This window comes from Cryptotermes secundus, unplaced genomic scaffold (assembly GCF_002891405.2).
Source record: "Cryptotermes secundus unplaced genomic scaffold, Csec_1.0 scaffold1792, whole genome shotgun sequence".
Classification (NCBI taxonomy): domain Eukaryota; kingdom Metazoa; phylum Arthropoda; class Insecta; order Blattodea; family Kalotermitidae; genus Cryptotermes; species Cryptotermes secundus.
This window is the reverse complement of record NW_019718025.1, coordinates 226,316-242,474: the sequence shown is the minus strand read 5'-3', so window position 1 is coordinate 242,474 and position 16,159 is coordinate 226,316. Positions and strand designations below refer to the sequence as shown.

Here is a 16,159-nt window from a genome sequence, read left to right as displayed (position 1 = left end):
TGTAACAGTTACTGAATTCAGACCTCGGAAATCTGTGCAAAATCTATACTTCGGGGTTCCATCGGGGGATTTCTTGGGCACCAAAATTACAGGCGCCGCCCATGGAGACGCGCAAGGGGTTATAACTCCCTTGGCTAGCATCTCATCCAACTGGCGTTTTACTTCTCCTCTCAGTGCATAGGGCACTCGATAAGGGTTCTTCTTAATCGGCAGGGCGTCCCCTGTCCGAATTTCATGACAGCCGTTCTTCGTGCAAGGTAGTATACCTGTTTCTTCATTACAAAATAAATCCAAATATTCCTCAATTACCGGTAATAAAACTCGTTGTTCCTCGGTTGACAAGTGTTCCAGCTTCTTCCGAAGCTGTGTTCGTTTCTTTGTTAATTCCATGGAATTCCTCCCGGCCAAGGAGTTGATCCGGAGTTGTACTTCCTCCGTAACCTCGGGGTCGTGGAAATCGTTTCCTGTGCCCACCGGAGCGGCCCACCTGAGTGGTTCCGCCCGTCCGAGTGGGACATTCTTTCCGACCTCCAAATGCTGACCTCGAGTATTTAATACTTTTAAAACGCAATATCTTACTTTATCACCTCGGTGCTTTTCCTTAACACCGGTATTCTGATTTCCTTGTCTCCGAGTACCTGCTTTCGCAGTTTCCTGTCTTAGACAGTCTTCCCCTAGTGCTTTTAACTCATCTAATTCTTCCGCCGTTAGTACCCGGCTCGCTACCCGAGCCACGTATGCTCCCGGCGTACCTAACTCAAGGGGCTCAATTAGCACTTCTCCTGGTAGATCGTCGCTGTACTTTTTCTCTATTTTTCCGATCACCAGTCCCTCAGACAAAGGGGGGAGCATGACTGACCCGAAAGCCACAACGTTCCAGCAATCAATTGCGACACCTCCCGGGCTCAACCCTGGGATGGGTACTTCAACCTGCCCACTTGGCGGCTCCTTCAGCGGGGTGCGCAGTCCCGCTTCCGGCGTCACCTGAGATAGGCGGTTTTGGCGGCGAATTACTTGACACCGCTCGACCTCTTGGCCTGACAATTGATATCGCTTCTTTCCGAGAAGAAGCGTGCTGGTTCGAAAGTCAATGCATGCCTCCATATGTCCGAGTATATCAGCTCCTAAAATACCACTATACTCCGCGTCAAGTGGAGCTACCAGAAATTCGTAATTGAAATTTCTGTTTCCTACCTTAAACGTCGTCAGCTGTGTTCCCATCACCTTTAACTTACTTCCTGTAATCCCCTTTGCGGTTATCCGTGTTGTTTGAATTTCAGACGTAACAATTCCGGGTTTTATCACACTCACAGTTGCTCCTGAGTCGACTAACATGTGATGAATTCTCCCCTCTATTTCTATTTCCAACAGGAGCTCGGGCCCGGCGATGGTCGCCTGCAGTCGACCTATCTTCTCGCCGTTGGCTGTGGGTTCGACACTGGGGAGCTGAGTGCCGAACCGTGCCCGTTTGGGGGCGGATTGGCCCGGGGCATCCGTGGGCAATCGCGACGTATGTGCCCATGCTCGCGGCAGTGGTGACACTGAATTTCAGACGTGCGACCGTCATCATGGGGGACCCAAGGCCGTGTTGGTCGTCGGGGTCCTCTGCGTGATCTTCCGGACCTGTCTCCGCGTGTTGTCATGTGGGTGCGCGGAGGGCCACTTCTCTGCGGACCACTTTGCGTCCTCCAAACTGGCGGACCATGGTCAGGGGCCTGTCGGCAGTCCCTCGCATAATGGCCTGGTTTCGCACAGCGATAACATCGGGTGTCCTGCCTGGCGGCGAAGATGTTCCTGGGACCTTCCCTCAGTCGTCGGTGTTTCTCCACGTTCTCGATGGTTACAGCCAGCTTCACCGCTCGATCCATATTATCCGGCATCTGGTACCGCACCTGTTGGCCTACGACACCTCTGAGTCCATGGATATATGCGGCGAGCAGCCTACGCTCGGCCTCCTCATTGATCACACGTTGGGTCTCCTCATCGTTCACCCTGCGGATTGTTTTCTGACACATTTTCCGGCAGCGATCTCCAAACTCTTCCGCTCCTTCCGTCTTACCTTGGATCGCCTCCTGGAGACTGGTGTAGTAGTACTGGTCAGGAAGCTTGTCACTGAACCTCTCTAACAAAGCTGATCTTAGCACTTCATACGGGCATCCGTCTCTGCCCAGATCTTCTCGCCCATGTAGGTATTGAAGGGCCAAACCCTGTAGTTTCGCCTTCACAATGAGGGCTTTATCCTGATTCGTCCATCCGCTCACTTTAGCTAAGGTCTCAATCTGGGTCAAGAAGTCGTGCACGGGCTTACCCTGGCTTTCTCCAGTCCATTCTTTGATGCCTGCGACGAGCGAGACGTCTTTGCTCTGGCCTCTAGGGCCGTCCCCTATTCGGAGGTTGTCCATCCGGTCCCGAAGCTCTTCCATCTGAGCTTGGAGGATCTCCATTTCCACTGAGTCTACCATGGTGTTGTGGTCTAGGTTCCTTCGGGATCTGAGTGCGTCTACCTTCGGGTAGGCAGTCCTGGAATGTTAGCGTACTCGACTCTGGGGCCTTCTATCCTTCGGTTTGTGGGTAACTTATACGTTTCCTTCCGTGGAACCATATACTCTCCTTGTCTTGGAAAGGTCGAATATCTATAGGGCGGAGTGCCTTCTGGCGTCCGGGAGGTTCCCGCGGACGGTTCAGCGTATACTCCCTCAACTGGCTCCCCACAATAAGTGGACAGGAAGTCGGTTCTCTCTATTTCTAGATCGTTATACGTATACCCTGGGGTTATATACCTCTGGACAATCCTAGTCTCTACATCGAATACTACCGTCCCGTTCGAGTTCTCATTAGTGAATACTTTATAAGATGGGGCCTGGAATCCCTTGGGGGTACCTTCAAATGCAATTTCAAGACGTGAGTCTACTCCTAACTGCTGAAACTTAGGTGCATGCTCGTCTATTCTTTCAGGACTAATTTTCGTGTACTTACGGAAAAAGTTTTTCACCAGCGCCAAGGCGAACACATCTGAATCCTGCAAAGCGGTAGGGCTAGTTGCAGCAACAACATGGACCAAAAGAACAGTAAACAAGGGTGCATCTCGGGGGTCAAGTCCCTTCCCACAAGTGCACTGTCCCCAGCAACACATAACTTTTGTCACAGACCCGTATCACTCCCAGCCTCAAATAACATTATGAGGTAGTAAGAGCCATCCACGTTCCTTTCTTCCTTCAGGGTGCAAGTCCTGCAACTCGGGCTGAGTCACAATTATCCCGCAGCTGCCACCAGTTTTGTTGTGCCGCAAGGGGTTGGGGTAGCGCCGACCCCTATGGGCCCGTGGATTGCTCTTACTGGGCTTGGGAGGTGCCGGGTAAATGAAACACACAAGTACAAAATACATTGAGGATATATTACTTCACTCTCTTTCTCTGTCTAAAATCTAATTAATACATGAAAATAAATCTTACTACAACCTACAGTACATGATATTCATTCTTTGGCCTATCTCCTCCTCCTGAAGGGAGTCCTACTCATTCTGTCCTTCAGTTTACAGTTCTGATTGTCTAGTTTCTCACTGGCGTGTTCCGACAAGAGGCAAGTACTCACATGAACAATATAGAAGACACAGAGTGGCTGCGATGGCTGGTCCCTTCATGGTCGGCACTGTCACAGAGTTCGGTAGCAACAACTACGCCCAAAGTCAGTCCTCTCTGCACTCGCGTCTGGGGCTTTTATAAGTCTCTATGCGACGCTCGAGTACTACCCACGCGTGGAAACGCCCTAGAATAGTCTTTTCCCATTGGCGTTCGTCTCTTGCCGTTTCATCACTTTCCCATATATGGGCACTGGTGTACGTGCGTAATTCTCTAACCGATGCATCATAAAATGGCTGCCTACCGGATACCGCACACTCGTGAGTCTGATCTCATTCACTTCCGGTTCATCATCCTGTGACTGTTCTTTCCCTTTCTATTACAAATGAACTAAAATTAATGATAATACAAAATATATCTGGCATCTAGTGCCGGGGCACAACAAAGAAAGCTGTGTGTGTGGAGATCCAATATGTGAAACTGGATCCCAGTGGGCTGGTTCTTTTCATAAATTGAAAAAATTGCAATAGAAACATTAGATGACTGCAGCGCTGTCTGGCGAAAAATAATGTCCTGGCCCATGGTCTAATGATATTTCAGTTCAAGAATTATGTGAACTGGAAGATAATCCTCACAGTGTGAAACAGTTGCAACTAGCAATCAACATATACAAATTCTACGGTCATCGCAACAATTGTTTATTAACATATTGTAACGTGTTTCGTTACTGAATTCGCCGTAGAGACCGCTAATTGGTTTATTTAACAATCTACAAATAACGGCTACAGTTAATTATCACACAGTTGCGGGGTTTCGCACTTTATAACCCTAATCGCATTAATCTGTTCACACTGTTGCGGGGTTTCATGATTTATAACCCTATGCGCAAATCAGTTCACTCCCAATTACACAATCACACACACGTCCGGTTCATGTTTCCGCGACGGTTGCTATACTCCAACTGTAGTCGGCTGACTGGAGAACTGTTGATAACACACTCGCTCGACTACTACTTATCTCGGCGACTGTCACTTTACAACTCGACTCGGCGACTGTTACGTTACAACTAACTCGCAGCAACTGTACAGCTCACTTATATAGCCGCAGTGCTTGTCTGTTGCGTAAGGAGTGCCACGTCATCCTGTTACGTCACCGCTATTGACTAGCGTTGCATAGCTACCAGGTTGCGGGGGCTCGGCTCACTTCGGCTCCGCTCGTGACGTCACCGCGGGGAGAGTGGCGGGGTAATGACTCGCCTATTACGCGATCGCTACGTTACCGCCACGTGCCGCTGGGGACGTAGGGGTCCTTCGTTGCGCAACATGTCACACTATATAGCATTACATGTTTCGATCCTGCAAGTCTCACACACTCAACCACTGAACTGCAAAGCTCACATTCCCATTTATATACATAAGGTTCAAAAAAGGTTACCTTCTATATGTATACACGCACACTCACAATTGATCAACTAGACTAGACTAGTCTAGACATTAATTCGAACAAGAATCATGCATGTAATTAAACAGAGGAAATATTAATTTAAAACTAAATCTAATTGAATTTTAAAAATCAGTATTAGGTTAACAGAGAATCTTTTTAATGACCCCAAGGAAACATATCTTATATGACGCCAGCTTTTCCATCCCTGAGGTTTGCTTGGGTGACGACCCAGAAGTCTGAGATATTCACTAAGAGACTACACAGCTCATAATATCAGTAAGCCCCCATCTTATTCATCAGTAGATTTTCGAATACAACACAGAAAATAATTACAGCGAAATAATGAATTCTTATTTGAAGAAATCTGAAGAAAAAAAAATTCATGCGGCTTCCATTCAAAATGTGTCTTTTTCGTGATACTTCCGTGGTAACGTCTGTGATTGCGAGCACTCTAGTTGTCCCACTTGGATACCTATCATTTAATACAAGTAACTATTTAAAAACAGCACACTTTAACCGTAAGTTGTAAAGAAATATTATAAAGGAATTACTATTCAAAAACCTATTATAAATATTAAGTGTAACATAACATGTTACTCATTAAACGTGTATGTATTTAGTCCGTCAATAATGCAACAACCTTTAAAATATACACCATTCAACACCAACGCGACATGTTTCGGTCTCAGACGGCCATCCTCAGGCGTTTCGAGACATAAACGGCTACACTGCTTTGATGCACGCTAAAATTGCGTATTGCAGTCCACTTAAATTAAAATCCTCCATAAAACCCTATTCCACCTCGTAAGGGGCTTCATCCACTTGTTTAAACTATGTATTGCATGTATTCCAGACAGTTTGTTTCAGTAGCTACATCTCTAATATGCCCCGTTGTTTGTATGTTGTTCCTGAGGACGGCCGCCTGTGGCCGAAACATGCCATGTTGGTGTTGAATTGTATATATTGTGAAGTGTTGCGCTATGGATGACGCCCCTCCCTCCCCGCCAGCCGTGACGTGCCGAGCGGAGCCGAAGTGAGCCGAGTCCAGGCACGCTGGTTGCTAGGCAAAGCGAGTAAACAGGGGTTGCTAAGCAAAGCCAGTCAACATCCCGCCTCTCCACGCGGTGACGTAACACGTGGCTGCGCTACCTTCTGTGGCGAGGCACGCAACGCCGCTGTTGTCACGGGCAACAGGCAACAGCGAACGGCATAAAAGCCGGCTGAGCAGTAACCGTGAGTTAGTTGAAATGTAGCCGTCGTCGGAGACAGCTAAAGTTAGTCAGCAGTGAACGAGTCAATGTGTGATCAGGAGTGACTCAGTTGGAATCTAGCAGCAGTCGCGGAAAGAAGAACCGGACGCTTGTGTGATTGTGTAATTGGGAGTGTGCAATACAGAGAGACTTGTATAACTGCCGTACTGCGAATACGTGTAGACTACTGAGCACAGATGGAAGAGATTATGTGTGAAACCCCACAACAGTGTGAACAGATTATTTCGAATAGGGTTATAAAGTGTGAAACCCAGCAACAGTGTTATAATCAACTGTAGAGGAGACTTGTAGGTTGTTAAATAAGCCAATTAATAATCCGAATGGCGTCTTCAGTAACCAAACACGTTACAATATTTTAATGATTGTTGCATTATTGACGGACTAAATACATAGACGTTTAATTAATGATTTGCAACAGGATGCTGAAATACAGAATAACATATCACTATTAATACATGTAAAAACAATTGTAGATTGCCGCTCTACAACGTGAAAGAAAAGGGATCTATTCTCTAGGAAAATGGTAACATTACAAAACTAAAATGGTGAACCAGTGTAACAAACAGTATAAGAAATTTGACGAAACCTATGCGTGGTCTACTGCAGTCTCAAACACGAAGCTACTCGCAGCTTATAACATTTTGAAAGATCACTTTTAAATCATTTTAGATATCAAATTATGGATTTAAGATCACCTGATTATTAAATTAGGTTTAACCTGTCTATATAAATAAAAATGTAAATGTTCGTTTGTTACCGATCTTAATCTCCGAAAGTTCTTACCGATTGCTTCGAAATTTTGACACAACGTTGCATTCGAACACACGCGTGTTTTTATATACCTATTATATAGATGTCACACCTGTGATAGGTTGGTTGGTTGTTAAAATTTTAATTGCACTCAATATTAATATACTGTAACGTGTTATAGGTCGTCCATTGAATACCAACAGATCGTTGCCTAGGAAAAACCGTCGGAACGAACTGTTGAAACAGCGGAAATAATGCATTTCTGCGGCAAGGAGCACAGAACACGTGAAATCGAACCCTGGGCGAAAGTGTCCTCTATTGCCTCCGAAACCAGGTTATAATAGTCCAGCTCCGAAGAGTTTTCGGTGATACTGGACGTGATAATAATTGTACTCGCTGGTGTAAAAGTGAGCGTTCAATAACTTATTCGCTGAATCCGACACGTACGTGGAAGTTATTTGTCGCACTGAATAGGCGACACGTGACCACAACAACGTTACATAGGTAACACGCGACATATTCTTATTATCAAAGTACACGTAAATAATGCAACAATTTAAAAGACATCAAGAATATCTCACTCACTAAAAATGCATTTTAATACTTTATGATGTTAAAATCATTAACAATGTCAATCTATCTATATAAATAAAAATGTGAATGTTCGTTTGTTCAAGATCTTAAATCCCCGAAAATTCTTCACCGATTGCTTTTAAATTTTGACATAACATTGCATTCGAATACGCGCGTCACACCTGTGACAGGTAAAAACATGTCACATGTTCGGAATCCAGGAGTCACTTCCATAGTAACGCTAGAACAGACCGTTGCATAGGTAGCGACAATAGCGGTATTTTAGACCCAACAATTGGCCGTTGCCTAGGAAGTAACAATAGCGATACTGTAATCCCAACATTGAGCCGTTATGTCGAGAACTTCGAATCTCCACGGTTACGACGAATACACGGAGTGTTCCACAGAGACAACACAATAACAATGGGTCGTTGCGTAGGAAACGCCGAATCAACAAAGCAACGTTTCCACGGTTATAACAAAGGCTCATTTGCATAGCAGCGGCCGAGGGTATAACAGGGGTGTTCAATTCATTCGCCCAGTTAGTCTGGAATAACCGCCGAAGAAGTGAGTCTGTAGAACCAAAAGTTGGCCATTTTGATTTAGTTATTTCGTGTGACGTTGTGTTGGATTTGGGCTGTGTCCTTTATCATAGCGTTCATTTCGTGAGTATATTTATTTTTCATTGTTTTTCATTTCGTTTTCTTAACTGTTCTCCTCATTTTTCAGTGCAATTGGCGGTGGGATTGAGCTGTGTCGATTGCTCTGCGTTTAAATTGAAATATTTCGTTAGACTGAGCCACAGCAACGAGTGGCCGGGTACAGCTAGTATATAAATACAAATGTAAGTGTTCGTTTGTCCCTGTATGAAAATCTCCGAAAGTTCTTCACCGATTGCTTTGAAATTTTGATACAACGTTGCAATCGAATACGCGCGTTTTTTATATACCTGTTATATAGATGTCACAACTGTGACAGGTAAAAACAGGTAAAAACATGTCACATGTTTCGAATCCAGCAGTCCTTTCCATAGTAAAGCTAGAACAGTTGCATAGGGTAAGAGATTCCGTTGCGTAACAACGGATGAAACCGGAAATTATACTTCCATGGAAACGCAATAACAGTGGGCCGTGGCGTAGGAATTGCCGAAAAACAAACGCGTTTCCCCGGAGATGAGAGGATAAGTGGTTCCGTTGCGTAAGAACGGATGAAACCATACACTTCTACAAGGTGTTCTGTCGTCCATCGAATACCAACAGATCGTTGCCTAAGAATAACCGAGGCAAAGAGCACAGAACACGTGAAATCGAACTCTGGGTGAAAGTGCCCTCTATTGCGTCCGAAACCAGGTTATAACCGTCCAGCTCTGAAGTGTTTTTTGGTGATACTGGACGTGATAATAATTGTACTCACCAGCGTAAAACTGAGCGTTCAATAACTTGTTCCTGAATCCGAGACGTACGTGGAAGTTATTTGTCTCACTGAATAGGAGACACGTGACCACAACAACATTACATAGGTAACACGCGACATATTTTTATTTTCAAAGTACACGTAAATAATGCAACAATTTAAAAGACATCAAGAATATGTCACTTACTAAAAATGTATTTTACTACTTTATGAAGTTAAAATCATGTGTGACATATGTCACACCTGTGACAGGTTGGTTGGTTGTTAAAATATTAATTGTACTCATTATTAATATACGTCGTTCATTTCGTGAGTGTAGTTTAGTTTTCATTGTTTTTCATTTCGTTTTCTTAACTGTTCTCCTTATTTTTCAGTGCAATTGGCTGTGGGATTGAGCTGTGTCGATTGATCTGCGTTTAAATTGAAATATTTCGCTAGTATTTTTTTCTGTTTCTTTGTTTTCCAGTTCGTGTTCTTTCCTTTTTTAATGTTTTGCAATTGTATATGTTTTGTTATAACTTTCTTTCTTCTTCTTCTTCAGTGCAATCGATCTGCTTTAGTTCATCCAAATAATGCCTCGCAGAAGATCAAATTTGGGTCATCGTACTCGCGAAGCGCAAGCAGTGCGTCGAGTATTTGCAAATCAAACTGGGGAAGAACGGGCATCAGCATATTAGAAACGTGCGCTTTCACTTTTCTTTCTTTACCATTTAACCAGACTGAGCCACAGCAACGCGTGGCCGGGTACATCTAGTAGTTATATATAATGCTTTTAGTCCACTGATATGTTGGGTTTTTGGACTTTATCCATCGTCCAAAAACCCAACATATCAGTGTGTTATACACTGTCGTCAGAATCCTTTAGTAACTACTTATAATGCTTTTAGGTTTAAAATGTCTAGTTAGGCCTCACCTTATTATTAGTCGTGTAGTTTACGTGCGTTCTGTGTCGTTTGTATTGTTTTGAATAGTGCTGTGTCTCGTATTATATTCTTCCTGAGTTTATGACGTTGAAGAGGGTGTGTTCAAGTGATGTATAATATGGTCAAACATGATGTTTTTATTGTTTGTGGTATATAAAAATTAACTTGCCAAAGTTGCCATCAAGTATACATAGGCCAAATAGGAAAGAAATTATCAACACGATATAGCGAACACATAAGGAACATAAGATTAAATAGAGATGAATCCGCTTACGCCCGACACATACTAAACAATCGTCATCAATACGGTCATGGAAATCATCGAAAAATCTAATAAAGGTAATATAATGAGCATAAAGGAGGAATTCCAAATATATTACTACAAAAACAAACACAATAAATTGATAGATGAACAGAAACAAATAAGGGAAACAATCAAAATAACAATCAATAGTGTGACGGACCAAAATGAGACAAATCAAACCGTTTTAGAGTGTTGAGCCCGAAGGCTTGCGGCACCTTATCGGTACTCTAAGGAGAAAACTCAAGTAGCCAAAACTACCCCCATACGAATACTCTCCCGCATTCGTCCCGGCTAGGCCGTAGTGATACCCAAGAGTCATTATGCCGCCGCGAGGGAGGCTCCGGTCGTAATGACATTGCCCATTTTGGGAACTTAGCCCCCAGTCCCGGAAGGTCAAACTGATCCAGACCCCGAGACTGACGTTGCCCGGCGGGACCACAAGGAGGTGTCCCAAGGCATCCCTAGTCCATAACAAGCTCCCATCAAAGAGACAGCCGTAGTTCGTCCAACCTCATAGAGGATGACGTCATTACTACCTGTAACATGTGACCTAACAAAGTCCCAGTTACTCCTGCCTACAGTATACGTAGTCTGTGTGTTCCGTAGAGGGCTCTAAATTGCGCCAGTCAGACTTGCTGGGGTGCAACATCTATGTAATTTAGCTCACATGTTCTTTCGGCATGGATAACATAAACCACGTGGCAACAGAAAGATGCGCAATTTGTATCCATTTCATGGTCAGTATGTTTCAACTGTTTGCACGTCACGTCTTGCTGGCTAACAAAGACGAGGCGGGCTATAAAAACATGGTTCTTCCTCTTTGACACTCTAAGGTCAAATGGCATTCACCCTTCAAGTAGATAAAGTTGTCCATGTGCTTAAATAGTTATGCACTATGCCATGAAAACATGGGGGAATCGAGATATAGCCCCCCCCCCCATTCTTCAATTCGGCACTAGACGGAGAGGAGTGGTCAGCTTAACCTTTAAGTGCCGAAGTGCCAAGTTTGTGCCAGTCACGAGTAAGGTCGTCGTGGCTAAAGTACCCCGTTTTGTCCAGTCAGGCATTTAAACTCCGCTAGTAGAAGCGTGCGCACACGCCGCTAGTAGAAGCGCATGCACATTCCTAAATATTTATTTTCAAATGTAGTAATTACCAGACAGACTTGAGTAAAACCCTAATAGAGGAATTAAAATAATACCTAACTGAACAACAGCAAATACAAATATACGTATGAGTTATGCCAAAATTTAGCCACGATCCAGTAATTTTATTGCAGATTCTGCAGATAGGTATGTTAAAAATATATTGTAAAATTTGATGTAAATACCTTTTTTGTTGTTACCTGCTTGATGTATATACAGTTTCAAATAAAACTACCGTATTCAATCTCACTACGAACGCACACAAAACAGATCGCGCTCTGTATCTCAGCCATGATGCAGCTGTCTGTTCACTCAAATAGAAGGGGCAATAAGCTTTTGCAGTTCTAACGGAATGTTTTAGCACTGAAGAAGGGACCCCTCTAGATTTCTCTTGAATAGCCATTCTTTCATTCTTCTGACCTTCAGTCAAAGATTCGAAAATCCGAAGGGTGTAAGCAGTGCTAGCAGAAGACCAAATGATTTTATTGCTTCCATCTGTTTTATGACACCAGGGACTGCTAAAATTTGTCAAGTGTTACAAACAGAAATGAATTTCTAATGCAGAAAAACTCTGTGAAGAACTGGGAAACAATTTTGTAGTATGCATCAAAATTAAAACACAAAAAATTTAAAATAGAGTATAACACTTTGTATTAAAAATTTCAAATCTTCCGTTATAATATGCGACACTATGTTCTTTGCTGATATAATCAAAGTTAATACCATCCATTATCATAAAAATTGTGCTAGATACAGCATTTTTAAACACAACGCTTAAAATTGATTAACCGCCTAACAGGAACGGACATTTAAATGCAAGGGAGCAACAGGCATTTAAACGAGCACCAGCAGCGGGCATTTAAATAAACTCCAGCCAGCTCAAATTTACCACTACTTCGAAGTCCGGCGTTTAAAGGTTAAACCCGCTACCCACTAATGTCATCAAACCAAATCCCTTAGGTGCAAGAAGGAGGTTATTTCCCTTCTTCAACGTCGTACCACACTGTACACAACCCATTAGTAACTGCAATTCTGGGCACCCCTGGGTGGCGAGGGCTATCTATACTTTCCCACTCTTCTCACTTCTCGAGCGTAAGTCCCGGAATTCGGGCAGAATTACGAAAAAATCCCACAGCTGCCACCAGTTTTGTTGTGCCGCAGAGTGGTGGCTTAACCTTCCCCAGCGGTCACCGGTAGATATGTCTCGCCAGATCAGGGAGGGTGAGGGTGCAGTGGCAATGTTTACAAAAACATTCTCAATTACACAAACACAAAAGAATATGTATATATATATATATGAGAATGTAAGTAATAATATACTTAACCCATGGCTGTTTACCTGAAGCGCACTATCCTAACCTACTCTCCTCTTAATACACACTGGGTAATGTCTCACAGTGACTTGAATGTAGGCAAGTATGGTTGACAATAAAGCAAGTAGTGTAGCGTCTCTAGTTCCCTTAGCCAGTCAACTAGCCCATTAGTCGTACAATAATTTCATACTGCGTAAAATGTTTAAACTCGCTTAATCGAGAAGGCTAAGATCCGTGGCCATCCAGCCTCCGTCTGGAGTGTCTCGCCTGAGCGTAGTTGATATGAACTGTTCCCTTTTAATTACGTAGATTTACACTTAATTCTAACATGTTACCTAGTTCACCTAATCCTAACCATGAGTCAATGACAGTCTGGATCGTGGCCAATCATTAACAAGTACTCATGTGACCACGACTACCGGGCTGCAACTATGTGCCCATCTCCTCCGTCTTCTCTCGGTGGCGTGCCTCGAACCCCGATGTGTGTCGTGCTCCTAAGGCTCGAGTGACTGTTGAGAATAATAAGCCACTTCCTGCCCCATGTTCCAGGGTTTTATACCTTCTGGAAGCATGGGCACGCTTCCGTCCTCATAGTACGCGTACGAATCGACGATTCCCATTGGCTAAATCCACTTCCGTTCCAGTAACTTGCCCATATTTGGTCCTTCCTACTGTCCTAATTAATGGGAACAGCCCTGTATACAGCTCAACAGTAGAGGCCACTTCACAGCAGGATATGCTGATGTATAGCAATCCTAATTAAGGGGGAACAGCCCTGTATACAGCTCAACAGTAGAGGCCACTTCACAGTAGGATATGCTGATGTATAGCAATGCTAATTAATGGGAAATTCCCGCACACTGTATCAGAGGTCTTACAATCAGCCCTGTATACAGTTAAACAGTGGTGCAAAAGGACAAACTTGTCTATCAACCCAAACAAGTTGTAATTGTACCCTTTACTAAGAAGAGAGATATACTCGTAAAGGGTCTCAAAGAACCAATACTCTTCAGTAAAGCGATCTGGCTGTCTGGTGAAGTCAAGTACTTTGGATTAACTTTAGACAAGGGGCTGACATGGAAACATCAGTTGGATAAGGCTTATTAATAAGGCATTCTGGAGATGCAGAGGCACATTGTGGAAGACCTGGGGACTGACACCAAAGGTGGTACGTGTATATTGGATATACACTGTAGTGGTCACCTATGCAGCCACTATATGGTGGCCTAGAATTAAACTCAACAGAAGTTAGGCAGAACTTAGGAAAGTGCAAAGGACAGCCTGCTTGGAAATTACTCATTGCTCCAATGAGAACAGCTCCAACAGATGCAATGGAAATCCTACTTGGACTCCCTACACTGCATTTGACGATGGTAGCAGAGGCCAAGTTAGGAAATTACAGAGTATGTTGCAATGATCAATGGAAACTAAATCCAAAGGTTTTGGACATGCATCCGAATACACGACTCAGGACATGAAAAAAGTACCCATCCTACAAGTGTGATCTGATAAAATGATACCGAAACATGTTTATGATAGACCCTTTACAATCAGATTTCCTGATAGAAGTGAATGGAAAGAGGGGTTTCAACCTGATAGAAAGGGACAACTAATCTGGTATACAGATGGTTCCAAAATAAATAAGAACACTGGAACTGGTGTGCACTGCTATGGAACAAGACAGAAAATTAGTTTCAGCCTTGGGCAGTATACGACAGTACTCCAGGCAGAAGTATATGTCATTAAGGCATGTATTATGTAGAATTTAGATAGGAACTATAAAAATAGGAACATCTACATTCTATCTGACAGCCAGGCTGCACTTAAAGCAGTTGACAAACTCAAAATTTGTTTGGGACTGCCAATAATCCCTCATACAACTGGCCAAACATAAGACAGTACAACTGATATGGGTGCCAAGTCATGAGGGTATTGTAGGGAAAGAAACAGCAGATCAGCTGGCAAATTAACATTAAACAGAGATCAACTCAGATGGGTGGTAGGATTACTTAATGGACACTGCCACCTAAAAGGACACCTTTCCAAACTTGGACTGACAGAGGACCCAACTTGTGAGGGGTGTCTACAAGATGAATCAGCCACACACATCTTATGTGATTGTGGGGCTATAGCTTATTTAAGATATCGCCACCTGGGTCAATTCTTCATGGAACCAAGTGACTTTTATGATGCCCCTGTAAACAAAGTCCTACATTTCATTTTTAGTGTACGATTAATAAATGGTTAATCCAAATGGGAAGCACAACAGACCATTGAAGGTCGCAGTGCTAGGGCCAGTTTTATGGCTCACCCCTCATACTCAAACGTTAGGTCACTGGAGTTGAAATGAGGTAAACTCCTCTTGTTCAAATTTGACCAATTGTCGGAACATAAGGAAGTGGCTTGTGGGCCGAAATGAAGCGATTAGGACTTCTAGTTTTGAGAGAAGTCAGTCTGTTAAGTTAGTTTCATTCCAGCTCACAGATTTTTTGGATGCAAAATCTGTATTTCCACAAGTTTGACTAGAAATTCTAAGTTCCAGTGTAAGTGATTAAAGAATCTTGACTGGAGCTACCTACTGACTAGCGATTCAGCCTAAAATGAAATTTGGTATCTCTGAAATCAATTTCGAAGCTTAAGTAAGGTGTTTAAGTACTTCGACAACAATCAGTGTCATTCCTAAATAAAAGAAAAGCAAGTATAATGTAGTTGATTGAAGGTATTCACCAGTGACAATTGCCACAAAAAAGTGACTCTGTGAATAAGCGCGACCCTGCCAAAAGCGCTGAGACTGAATCTTATCTCTAACGACTCAAACTAGCGACCCACGACGAGCATCTCTTTATCCATTCTCCCCCCTTTCCACGAAGATTGTAAACAATTTCAAATTAGTTTACTGCTGCCCAACCACTGAATAATTAACACGACAACAAGAATAGGACGTGGTACGGATGGTCGGTGGGCAGAGTTTATTTTTTTTTTTTGCTAGTGGGGTGGGACTAAGTCCCTTGTACTGCGCCACTTCTGGCCTATTGTACCAGCCTCAAATAATAGGCGAGGGTGATTGTGGAGAAATTGGTGGAATGAATATTGGTAGGGGAAACTGAAGTACTAGGAGAAAACCTGCCCCAGCGCCACTTTGTCCACCACAAATCCCACTTGACCAGACCCGGGATCGAACCCGAGCCGCCACGATGGGAAGCCAGCGACTAACCACTTGAGCTATGGCGCGGCCCATGAGCAGAGTTAAACAGGCTGTGGCCACCACCCACCAGCAGAAGCAAGAGCATCACGTGGGGAGGTGATAAAGATGATGAGAATTTGATAGCTTTATAGTTATGGGCGATTACAGATTCTTCCACTTCCTTTATGTATTCATCTTTATATTATCATCATTGTTTTGCTTTAGAACAATTGAAATCGCACACCTTGCAAAAGAGGAGATA

The 16,159-nt window shown here is 43.5% G+C and overlaps 1 long non-coding RNA gene across 1 annotated transcript in view; it reads left to right on the top strand.

Annotated features, from left to right (window-relative positions):
- Positions 1–9,171: 9,171 nt before the first annotated feature.
- LOC117282062 overlaps positions 9,172–16,159 on the top strand; it is a 19,222-nt gene continuing 12,234 nt past the window's right edge. The window contains exon 1 of the long non-coding RNA XR_004512662.1: positions 9,172–9,325. This is a non-coding gene — a long non-coding RNA (uncharacterized LOC117282062). The remainder of the gene's footprint in view (positions 9,326–16,159) is intronic.